Source organism: Dermochelys coriacea, chromosome 2, assembly GCF_009764565.3.
Source record: "Dermochelys coriacea isolate rDerCor1 chromosome 2, rDerCor1.pri.v4, whole genome shotgun sequence".
Classification (NCBI taxonomy): Eukaryota; Metazoa; Chordata; order Testudines; family Dermochelyidae; genus Dermochelys; species Dermochelys coriacea.
In genome coordinates this window covers 84,421,439-84,432,593 of record NC_050069.1, presented here as the reverse complement: position 1 = coordinate 84,432,593, position 11,155 = coordinate 84,421,439, and the positions used below count along the sequence as shown (strand labels likewise).

The 11,155-nt window shown below is 34.5% G+C and overlaps 1 long non-coding RNA gene across 1 annotated transcript; it reads left to right on the top strand.

The window, feature by feature from the left end:
• The first annotated feature begins 5,604 nt into the window (after nucleotides 1-5,604).
• Nucleotides 5,605-10,619, top strand: LOC122458714. The gene is made up of 2 exons (XR_006278897.1): nucleotides 5,605-6,883; nucleotides 7,063-10,619. It is a non-coding gene; the product is annotated as an uncharacterized LOC122458714 (long non-coding RNA).
• Nucleotides 10,620-11,155: the final 536 nt, after the last annotated feature.

Below are 11,155 nucleotides of genomic sequence, written 5' to 3'. Positions count from 1 at the left end.
TTTCCGTCCCCAGCCATTTTGGCTGTAGATATAATAAAAATGTTGCCAAAAATTATTATGGGAAAAGTATATTTTTTTCACTGTCCTTGAGCTTAGAAATGGCCAACCCATTTTTTTTGCTCAAAATCTTAAAAAACCTTCCGCTTTTTGATTAGAGAACAAGGTTGTAAAATTTCAGCCTGAAAAATAAATATTTCAAAAGGTTATAAGTGAATTAAAATGGAAACCACTAACCCGCATCAAACTGTAGTGATCATTGCCATTCACACTACAAAGCTATTTATCATTTGTTATTTTAGCCTGATCTTTTGTTCTTAAGCTGTTTGCTGTGAATCATTGATAACTTTTTCTCCTGTTTTTTCCACTTCATGAACACCCCACCGTCACTACAACCACACACACACAGATTATGCACCCTTCCAACTGCCCGTCAGTGTCCTATACACTTCCCAGTGGAGGATTAATTCTGCACAAAATTTCCTCTGAAGTCAACAATGACCTGATTCTCAGAGTCAATTATCCTTGATTTTTATGTGGAGTGTGGATGTTCAGTACATCTGAAAATGAAGTCATAGCATTTTGCTTTAGTAAGGACTACAGTGTCAAATCCACAGTTACTCAAACAATGTAATTTAATAGATGAATCTTTGAACTGCCTCACTTCATTTTGTCTGTCTTTAGAGATAATCTTTTCTGTATTATTATAAAACATTTACAGAGCAGCATAGAGGTTCACAGTGTTTAAAAGGCCATATGTGTGATATTTATATTCAAAACTCTTTACTGTTGGAAATAAGCAACACACACAAACAAATTTCATCCTCTGTCCATGTCATGGAAGCAAGGAAGACTCATTGATATCTTAGACCCTCTGGAATAAGTTTAAGCCATTTTGTTGTAGAAAATAAAGTTTCATAAGAGAAACACACACACAAAAACTATGTTTATGTTTGTTAGTTTTGAACAACAAAATATCTGACTTTTTGTTTAGACCATTGCCAGGTTCAATCATCACAAGCATTTGTGGTTACCAATTTTTAAGTTCTCAGCCATTTTGACTTTCAGACTAACAAGAGGACTTTATAAAATACAGAGTTACAAATTCCACAACCTAAGTGCTAGCGTAAAATGAACTATAGTGGCTTTGCATGACTCTTCTGTAGCTGAAAATTGCAGAATCGTATTTCTTGCAATTCAGAATATAAAGTTTTGAAATATTGTTTAGTAGAAGTTGTTGCCAACTTCTTTTTTATCTTGAAGTTCAAATAGCGTACTGTACCTTGTTTTTGCATTTTTAAACTGGTTTTAATTAAAAACACATACAGTGCATTGCATGCAAGTCCATCAAATGTTTTAAAAATAAAAAAGTACTTAAGATTTAATTTAGTTCAAAAGAACTGTATATTTCAAAACACTTTCAATCCATATGGTTCCTGTAGCTACCTATTAGTGAGGTATTTAAAAGTTGCAAAAAGGAACTTGCAGATATCTTTGACATCAACAAATAGTGCAAACAATGCAAGTGTTGCATTTATAAAGAACAATGAATTAATGCAGTAATTTTTGTGGGTTCTAAATAATTAATTAAATTGCAGCTGTTGAACTATTAGGCTTTGTCTATACTTGGGATTTTCACAAATTCTCCAATTGATATTGCACTGATGTTGTCTAGACCTGCTCTAAGCAGGGTTAGCTGACACAGTGGATAAAATGCTGACAATTATTTTACACTAGCACTTCCATCACTGTAATCATAGTGGAACTGCATTGGTTGTAGAACAACTGAGAGAGACTTTCATTCTACTCTATTTTTTTCACACTCATAACATTCCAAACCCCTTTAAGCTGAAATTCTGTATGCTCTGTCACTGCTACAAGATAAGATATTCAAGATGTCTTATAATAATAATATATATTATTATTATTATATAATTATATAATATTATATAATAATACAAGATATTCCTTTGAAAGTTTTAGCTAACTTTACAATTTTGGAGTTATGAGAAGGTTAATCTCTTCTCCCCTCCTATCCCTGTAAAAAAAAAAAAAAAAAAAAAAAAAAAAACTCCACCCCACCATATTTCTCACTTCTCGTTGCAAAAAAACATTTTTTCCACTGGGTAACTCAAATGACTGAAGTTTAGGGAACTGAATCTGAACTTCATCATACCAATATAATTCCATTTACTGTAATTGAGTGGAACTCTCATAAAACTGTTGAAACAGTGGAGAGTCAGGCCCTAGAACTTCAAATTTGGTGTAAAAATCAGCCCTGATAAGTAGGATGTACTTTGTTAAAATGTCCATTTTAAAATATCAAAGTTATGTGAACATTTGAAATACATATACCATAGAAAGTTACTTTATGCTATAGCTGTGCAATCAATGATGAAAAAACTAAATTTGTATGCACAGATAATTAAATTCATACTTATTTGCTGAAATAATTTATAAGCCCCACTGTTGAAGTTTATGGAGCAAGCAATCTCTAGTAGACAAAGGAATTTACAAGCTTTGCAAGCTAATTACCTATAAAGAAATGTATAGGTAATTAAACTAAAAATACCAAATCACCAAAGTCCTTAGCATTAACAGTACTAACATCTGCATTGCCTTTTCTGTGGTGTCACCATATGTGCCTGGAACATGCCTCCACCCCCACTTCAAGGAGGTTCATGGACCAGTTGATTCAATATTCCATCATTTGCATAGCAAATATGGTTGTTATTCAAAACATATATATCTGACTTTGATATATCTGCTATACTTTGCATTAAGGCCTGCAAGACTTTATTATGATGAAAAAATGGTTACCTTTTATTATAAATTAGCAGCTAAACAAAGCTGTTGCATGGGTATGGCAGTTGGGCAAGTAATCCACCATGCAGTCTCTCTCACACAACTAGTGATATTTTTGTATGCAAATTAGCTGTAGAGTAAGGGTGATGATTGGTTAAGTTACCGCAGATGTCACAATGAACTGGAACTCTTGGCATGGCATAGATCAATGCCTTACTCTGGCTGTACACCCTACAGGTGTAATTCATAAAGTCAAAATAGCTGAGAACTTAAAAATTGGTAACAGACCACAAATCCTAGTGGAGATTGAACCTGGCAATAGTCAAAACAAAAAGTGCTTTCAGCCATGCTTTTAACTGTGTCCATCATTTCACACTGACTCAGAAAACATTCTAGGCTTCAGTGTGACAATCCTGTAATTTTATTATATAGATTAACAACAAGGTTGCACACAGATATTGATTTTATTTAACTATTTCAGAACATCCATGGGAAAGAACAGAACTGAATGGAAGTTACTATGAAATAGGAAAGGAAAATAAGTGTTTGGAAGCATGCTTTTGAGAAATTAAAGGCCTGTCCCATGTGTTTATTTGATTATGATATGTCATGCTGACCATGGCCTGCTTTTCATTTTAGTGAGAGGCATGCTACATTTTTAGTCCTTATAGCAAGTTGGCATGGCCTCCCGCAGAGATTGACTGGGAGGGAGCAAAACCTATCACCTGCTGGGTGGAGTGAGGAAGGCCCTGCCCCACCCACTGGAAGCAGAGAGGCGGGATAGGAAGAGGAAGTATAAAAGGCCGATCAGTTGGGCTGGAGCCACTAAGGGAGATGGACACATCCCTCTTGCTGCTGAATAGAACCCTGGCCTAGTGCTTACCAGCAACTGTGTAAGCAATGGGAACAATGGGTTCAATCTAACCAAAAAAAAAAAAAAAGGAATTTTCTCAGGAAAACCAAGTAAAAGGAGAAATAGCAAGCTACTTTACAAGGGCTAAAAATTGTAGCCAGTACCCTGAGTTTAGAAATAGATAAATTCATAAGAGAAATACAAGAGTTAAGAAAAGAAAAAAAGACATAGAAAAAGAAGTAGTTAGCTTAAAAGCAGAAGTAGATACATTATGAGCAACTATGTTAACTCAGATGGTTCAGATTATTGATTCACAAAATGAACTAAGTGAGATAAAAAGCGAGCAGGAGAAATGGCTTCAATAAATTGAAGCCTGGAAACAAAAAGCAAAAGATAGGAAAGCTGCAAAGAGAATTGTACTCTCGGATGCAGGTGAAAAGAAAGAAATCATGCAGCCTGTAAAAGGCAAATACGTGCAGTAAAGGAGGAATTAAGAGTAAAGGGGGAAAAGCAGTGATAAAATCTGGGAGTGGTGAAGGAATAGAATTTGTGTGCCCCTTGTTGTTATCACTATTTCAAGGAACCTTTCCCAGGATCTTATAGAACTACAAAGACCAGCTCCTATGGCTCCAATCATTACAACTACAATGATTAAAACCACTGTACATGGTAATGAGGGAGGATGAGAGAAGTGAACAGAAGAAAGATCATATATCCCAGAACAAATTAGGGCTTTGGGAAAGTCTGTGGGTCTCCTAACTAGAAGTACGGTAGAAGAAGGTTAGCTAAGGCATCAAGAACGCCTGAGTTAACAGGGAGTGACTTCTCAACTCTAATAAAAGAATGTATAAGTACAGAAGATTTTGCGGGACATACCTATGAAATGCAGGGTGGAGGACATAGAGATAAAATCTTGAAATTTATCTTCCCTAATGATGACCCGGTTGTGTGGTTCCATAGGGAAAAATAACAACCAAGAGAAAGACCAGCACCATATGTAGCCAGAAGGAAATTATTGTATAAACACTCTGGGATTATCCCAGCAGGTAGAGTATATGATGTAGTACAATTTAAAAGAGCTATATTGTTGGGATTTAATTCAGCATTAAGAATGGCTATGGTTTCTGACAATCTAGAAACTACTGTATTACAGGAAATAGAGGAACAAGCGAAAAGACTGTATGAAATACAAAGGGAAACGTTCCAGCCTTTAAAAGAAAAGAACATGTTAAGAGAACCATGTTATCCCCCCAAAGAAAAGATACGGTATCAGTGATGACCTTTTCCAATAATGATCCACAAGGAAAAGGAAACCGGCAAAGCAAACAAAATAAAGAGGAATTAAGAAGAGAAGAAAATAAAAATAAAAGTTTGTTCCCTCCAAAAAGAAAAGTTGGTGACTTAGGAAGAAATTGGCTTTGGAGAAAATTATTATAGTACAAACCTAGACAGCAAATTAACGGATTACCTATTGAAGAATTTATTTGAAGATTAGCAAACCATGAAAGGAGCATATCCATGGCTCCACCATGTCCCAAAGATCAGGTATAGGGAAGCCAGGCACCCTCTAATTTTTCCAGTATGAGCAAAAGATCGTGCTGATTTTGTGGCACATTTTAAATCAGATGATTGGGGAAGACCCAATGTGGAATTTAATAAGGGAGCATTCGGACAAGATATGTTAACAGATAGGGGTGCCACATTTTCTTTAAAAAGAAAAGGAGTACTTGTGGCACCTTAGAGACTAACAAATGTATTTGAGCATAAGCTTTTGTAAGCTACAGCTCACTTCATCGGATGCAGCTCACAAAATTTTATGATTAAATTAAATAAGTTAGTCTCTAAGGTGCCACAAGTATTCCTTTTCTTTTTGCAAATACAGACTAACATGGCTGCTACTCTGAAACCTGACATTTTCTTTAGTTAGTACTAAAACAAAAATGTATTTGGACCCCCAGTAACATTAAAAAAAGTTGCAAGGATTTAGTGAAGTAAAGAGTAAGGTGCCATTCAGCCCTCCAGTTTGCTTTCAGCTAGGAACTAAACAAGGATGGGAACTATTTGGTTTAATAAATCTGGATGGAGATGGAATAATAGGTATAGATATATTGAAAAACTTTAAATTAATATTAGATTTGGTAAATAAAGTATGAGAAATAAAACAAAGGTCTTAGACCACCCAGTTGTTATTGAAGCAGGATACAGGTTAGCTACCCTTAAGGCTGCTGAGGAAATAGAATGGCCCAACTAGCCAGCAGAAGTAGTAGAAATTGCAAAGAAACATAAAGAAGTTTGGGCCACCAATAAAATAGAATGTGGGAAAATTAACTCAGAAGTTTTAATTACTGGACCTGATCCCCCACCCCAAAAGCAGTATAAGTATCCCAAAGAAGCAGAACCTAGTCTAATGAAAACTATTCAAGGGCTCTTGGAGCAAAGAGTCATAATAGAACAACAAAGTACAAATAATGAAGCCATTTGGTCAGTTCTAAAAGCAGATGGTAAACCTGGAGGGTTAACTATTGATTTCAAACCACTCAACAAAGTAACTCCAATGACTGCTCCAGTGGTAGCTAAATATCCAGAAGTAATAGCCTCTATTATGGAAGGTTTACATAATAAGCCCAGTGGTTTACAGTTCTAGATTTGGCAAATATGTTCTTTGCTATACCTTTACATCAACATTCTTGCTATAAATTTGCATTTACATTTCAAAGACAGCAGTATGTATTCACCAGAACTCCATAGGGTTTCCATAATAGTCCTGCTGTTGTCATATGCATGTGATTAAGATTGGACCAATCTTACAGCCACAAGAGTGGCAAATAGGTGATATGGTTATGTATAGATGAGTTAAAGAAAAGGGTCATGTGCTTAGTCCAACATGGATAGGACCAGTAAGAATAGTTAATAAAGCTAGTCCATTGGTATATCAATTAGAGATCCAAAAAGGAAAAAGAAAAGTGTCAAAATGGTTCTATTCATCACAATTGAAAAGGTGAAAGGGAGAATCAAAATAGTAATAATCTCTCTCTTATAGGAAAAGAAAAGAATGGAATAAAAAAAATGCAACAGGAAGGAATGCAAAAAGAAGTATGGGATGAAAGAGTCTGGTATGAATTTCCAGAATTCCCAGAACAAGACCTCAATGACTTATTTGAAAGTGTACCAGTTATAGAAACTATTAACTCCAAATCCAATAATAGAACAATAGCACTGATAAGTCAGGTTTCAGAGTTGCAGCCGAGTTAGTCTGTATTCACAAAAGAAAAGGAGTACTTGTGGCACCTTAGAGACTAACAAATTTATTTGAGCATAAGCTTTCGTGAACTGTAGCTTATGCTCAAATAAATTTGTTAGTCTCTAAGGTGCCACAAGTACTCCTTTTCTTTTTACTGATAAGTCAGGTGATGGAACAATCACCCCAAGTTATAACATAATTGTGGAAAGACCAACATGGAAGGCCAATAATAGTCATAAATATAGACAAAGGAAAAATTCAACAATTATATTACTTAGACACAGGATCTACCTATTCAGTGTTAAATAATACAGTATATATAATACAACAGACTTTCTCTCATATACTTCTCCAGAAAGAGCAGAAATACAGGGAATAAGAAGAAAATTCTACTGAGTGTTCCACTCATAGTTGGCATAAGAAATAAAGAAGTAAAGAATGTGCATTTTGGAATAATGAAACTTGGGGTAAATGGACTTTGAATAGTAGGGGTAGATATTCTCAAAGTGTTGCAATACTCAATAGATCTTGTAAAAAAACCATTCAATGGGCAATAGAGTAATGTAAGAATAAGTTTTTTTTAAAAGGGGAAATGTGTGTAAAATAAAAATAAAATGTGTGTGGAATTTTTTGTTTAATTATTAAATTTAATAGAGAACGAGAGAAAGACAGAAAAAGAAAGGAGAGAGTGAGAAAGAAAAGGAAGCCTGGCAGGAGAGTGGTTTGAGGACCTCCTGGAATCAAATGAACAATAAATATTAAATTAATAATTGTCATTATGACATATTTATTAATTAAATAATTAATAAATATGTCATAGAAGAAGAGGATAGTGGTATAGATAAACAGCCAGAAGAGGATGAGGAGGTGCCAGCTATGGTTATAACCCAGCTGTTTTTCAACCCATCTGGAAGACCTTAACCCAATAAGAGTTAATCCAGCAGAGGCAGAAATGCTCTGTTACCTAGATAAGGGGTCTAACATTCCAATTTTAAACATAGCGATAGACTTTGACCTTTTGCAGTATGCCTCGGATTATATATATATATATATATATATATATATATATATATATATATATGATTATGGGAGCATTAGGAGGACAGACCCCAATTTCCCTGACCAGACCAATATCAATTAAGGTAAGATTTTGACAATTGAGTGATGGTCCAGAAGGACACAGTCATATGGAATAATCAGCATGGATATTATAGGAATGTTGGATTGTCTGATTGATGTGTGGAATAAAATATTATGGGATACCAATTAAAAGGAAAAAAATTGTTGTTAAAATAGGTAGTCAAAGTATTACTGTATTAAAATAGTTGGTTAGTTTATGTAATAGTAATAGTTTAATAATAATTAAAAATAGGTAAAATAGTATAAGATATATGTTATATATATTTTTCATAAAGTTAATGGTTAATTAAGTAAATACATACTTTTTATAAGGAAAAGGGGTCTTTTGTTATTCCTGTCTTCCAGACAAGAAAAGCCAGATGGTGGAAGATGCAATTCTATTCATCCTGGCTCTTCTGGATATTTATAGCTACTGGATTCTGCTAATGGTAGTGTGAATTTGGATGTGAAGAAATAAAAAATGATGATTCAGTGGACCAAGTCCAATCAAACGGCTATTGCTAATAGTAATGTGGGGTGTTTTCTTATAATTCCAGAAATAAGTGCTAAACTCAGAATAGTAAAAGTTGTAGTGGGACCTATAAGGGTTATAAATTTTATTGCACAAAATCACTTTGGCAAAATGTTTATTACAGAAGATGCTCGTAAATGTTTTATTATATTCTCCTCTCTAGGTAAGGGAACCTTAGGAACCTCACCAGAGTCAACAAAATGTGAATTGGCAGCTGAAGAAGGAAAAGGTGCAATATAGGGAAAAGCAGAAAGAACCGGACAATGGCAAAGCACGCTAATAGACAAGTTTGAAATATTTGCACGTTCCAATAGTCTCTTGGTAGCACTAGAAAGAATAACTAGTACCCCTTCTGTAATTAAAATACCAACAAATAGCATCCAGACAAAAGAAAAGAAAAATAATATTATAATGATGTGTGAATGGTCTTCAGACAATAAGAAGAAATGGAGTTTAATACATGAAGCCAAAATATTAAATATGAAAGAGGACCATACCCGATGGATAAACCCATCTAATCCATGGGATAAAGGGTAAATTATCTAAATTTCTGTCATATTAATTGGACAAAAATATAAATGGATTTGGGTAAACAAGGAAGAAACATGGGCACATGTGTCAATGACATATTGACTACAACAAATATGACAATTGTAAATGATGGCCCAGGAAAAGATAAACCTATGCTGTGGTACAAAGGGGAAGGGGTTTGTATATGGAATGACACAGGAAGAAGCAATTGTACACAAGTTTTAGGAAGAAGCTTTTCATGTGCCTTCATAGCATGGCATGCCCCCAAATGGACAAAAGATGATAAAGAATTAATATTATTAAAATGGGTTCATAACAATGCTAGGATAAAAGATGCTTCATTTAATGTCATGAGCCACAGGGAGGAGTTAGCAGAATAAACATCAGTGTGAAGTATGACCAAAAGTTATATTTAGAAATTAATTAAGCCTGCAAGTACCCTGGTATGAACAAATGATAGGAGGTAGTGAATGTAAGGGAAACAGTTCAGGACAAATTTTGTTTGTCTATTGGGGTGACAGTAGTGTAATTATAACAAAACAATGTGAAAGTGGAATATGGAGAATTACTGGCCCTAATTTCAATTATACTTTTACTATTCTATGGATATTCAAGCCTAAACAAATCCACATTGGTCCTTATGTAATAAAGGAGGAGGTTAAAAGACAATAATAGACACCGCTTATTCTTTAAAAAAGGTAATAGTGAATTTAGCCTCTATGAATATTTCATCCACACAGCCACAATGTATTAAATATGTTGAACCTCAATAGATACAGCGCTAGTAGGAGCAGGCACAGAACTTGGAGTACTAAACGGTATAGATGTACAGGTGTTGGCTAACAAGTTAAGTGTAGTAGGACAGCACCGACGAGCTTTGTCCAAGCTTTAAAAACATCTTTAAATGACATAAGCACCAGTCATTTTCTAATAGCTAGCCTACTCTCTAGCTGGGAAAAATTACAAAAAGCTGATCATTTAACCATACTACATACAGTAGAGGTATTGCAAAGCAATTTATCCATGGCATTGGCTTTCATACAAGGACAGATTTGGACTAATGACGTGGTAAAAGATATTTTAAGAGATGGAATGAGTGGAATCTTACCTTTAGAAATAAGAAGTATAGTACAGAAACATGCCACTAAGGCTGAACAAAATTAATATTCCTTGTGGAAGATGGTGAATTTCACATACAATCCTCAACTAAAACAAATTACCACATTCATAGTCATAATGTCTAATGCCCAAATTGAATGGATATCTCCTATTGTAGCGCTAGGGTTAAATGTTAATAACAGCATAATGCAATTTATAGAACACAAATTATGGGCCATAAGGCAAAACTTTATATGCAAAACTGTGGAACTTGAAGCTTGTATGGAAGAACATGGAATTGGATAAAATTGCAATAGTAATGTAATCCAGCCATATGATGTATGTTTAAATGATGAAAGGAGAAAGTCATTGTCAGTTAGACCCTTTCCCATTTAATGGATCAGTTGTATATATTGGAAATAAATGTGTATGTGTTAGAAGTTGGTGTAAATTGTTTAAAGTTAATCATTTGTGTGATGTAACTCAGAACCCTTATTACAAAAGCATTTGTTTTCATATCACCTCCATGATTGGTTGCAATTTCAAATTCATGCTACCTGAAATTGGAAATGAGGAAATTAGGGATCAGTATCAAATATATAAAAAGATTCATCCAATATCCTTGGAATTAAATATAAGCTTAGTTAAGCAATTAATGGATCATCCTGACTTACGACAACTAGAAAAAGCTTGGGAAAATGATTACTGTTGACCACTCCACTAAGAAAATTAAGCAAATTATAGAGTGTATAAAAAGTGACACCAAACATAGCTGGTGGGAAGTATTCATGGGATGGTCTCCTACAGCTACACGATTCCTTAATATAATTTTACATCCTGTTGTAATAGTCTTAGCATTTCAGATGGTGATGGCACTGATGCTTATTGTCCTGGTGTGCTGGGTCAAACAAAAATTTAAGCAGCTAAAGCATCTACAGTCCACAAGTATTAAAAGAAACTATAATGGCCAGGGCTTTGG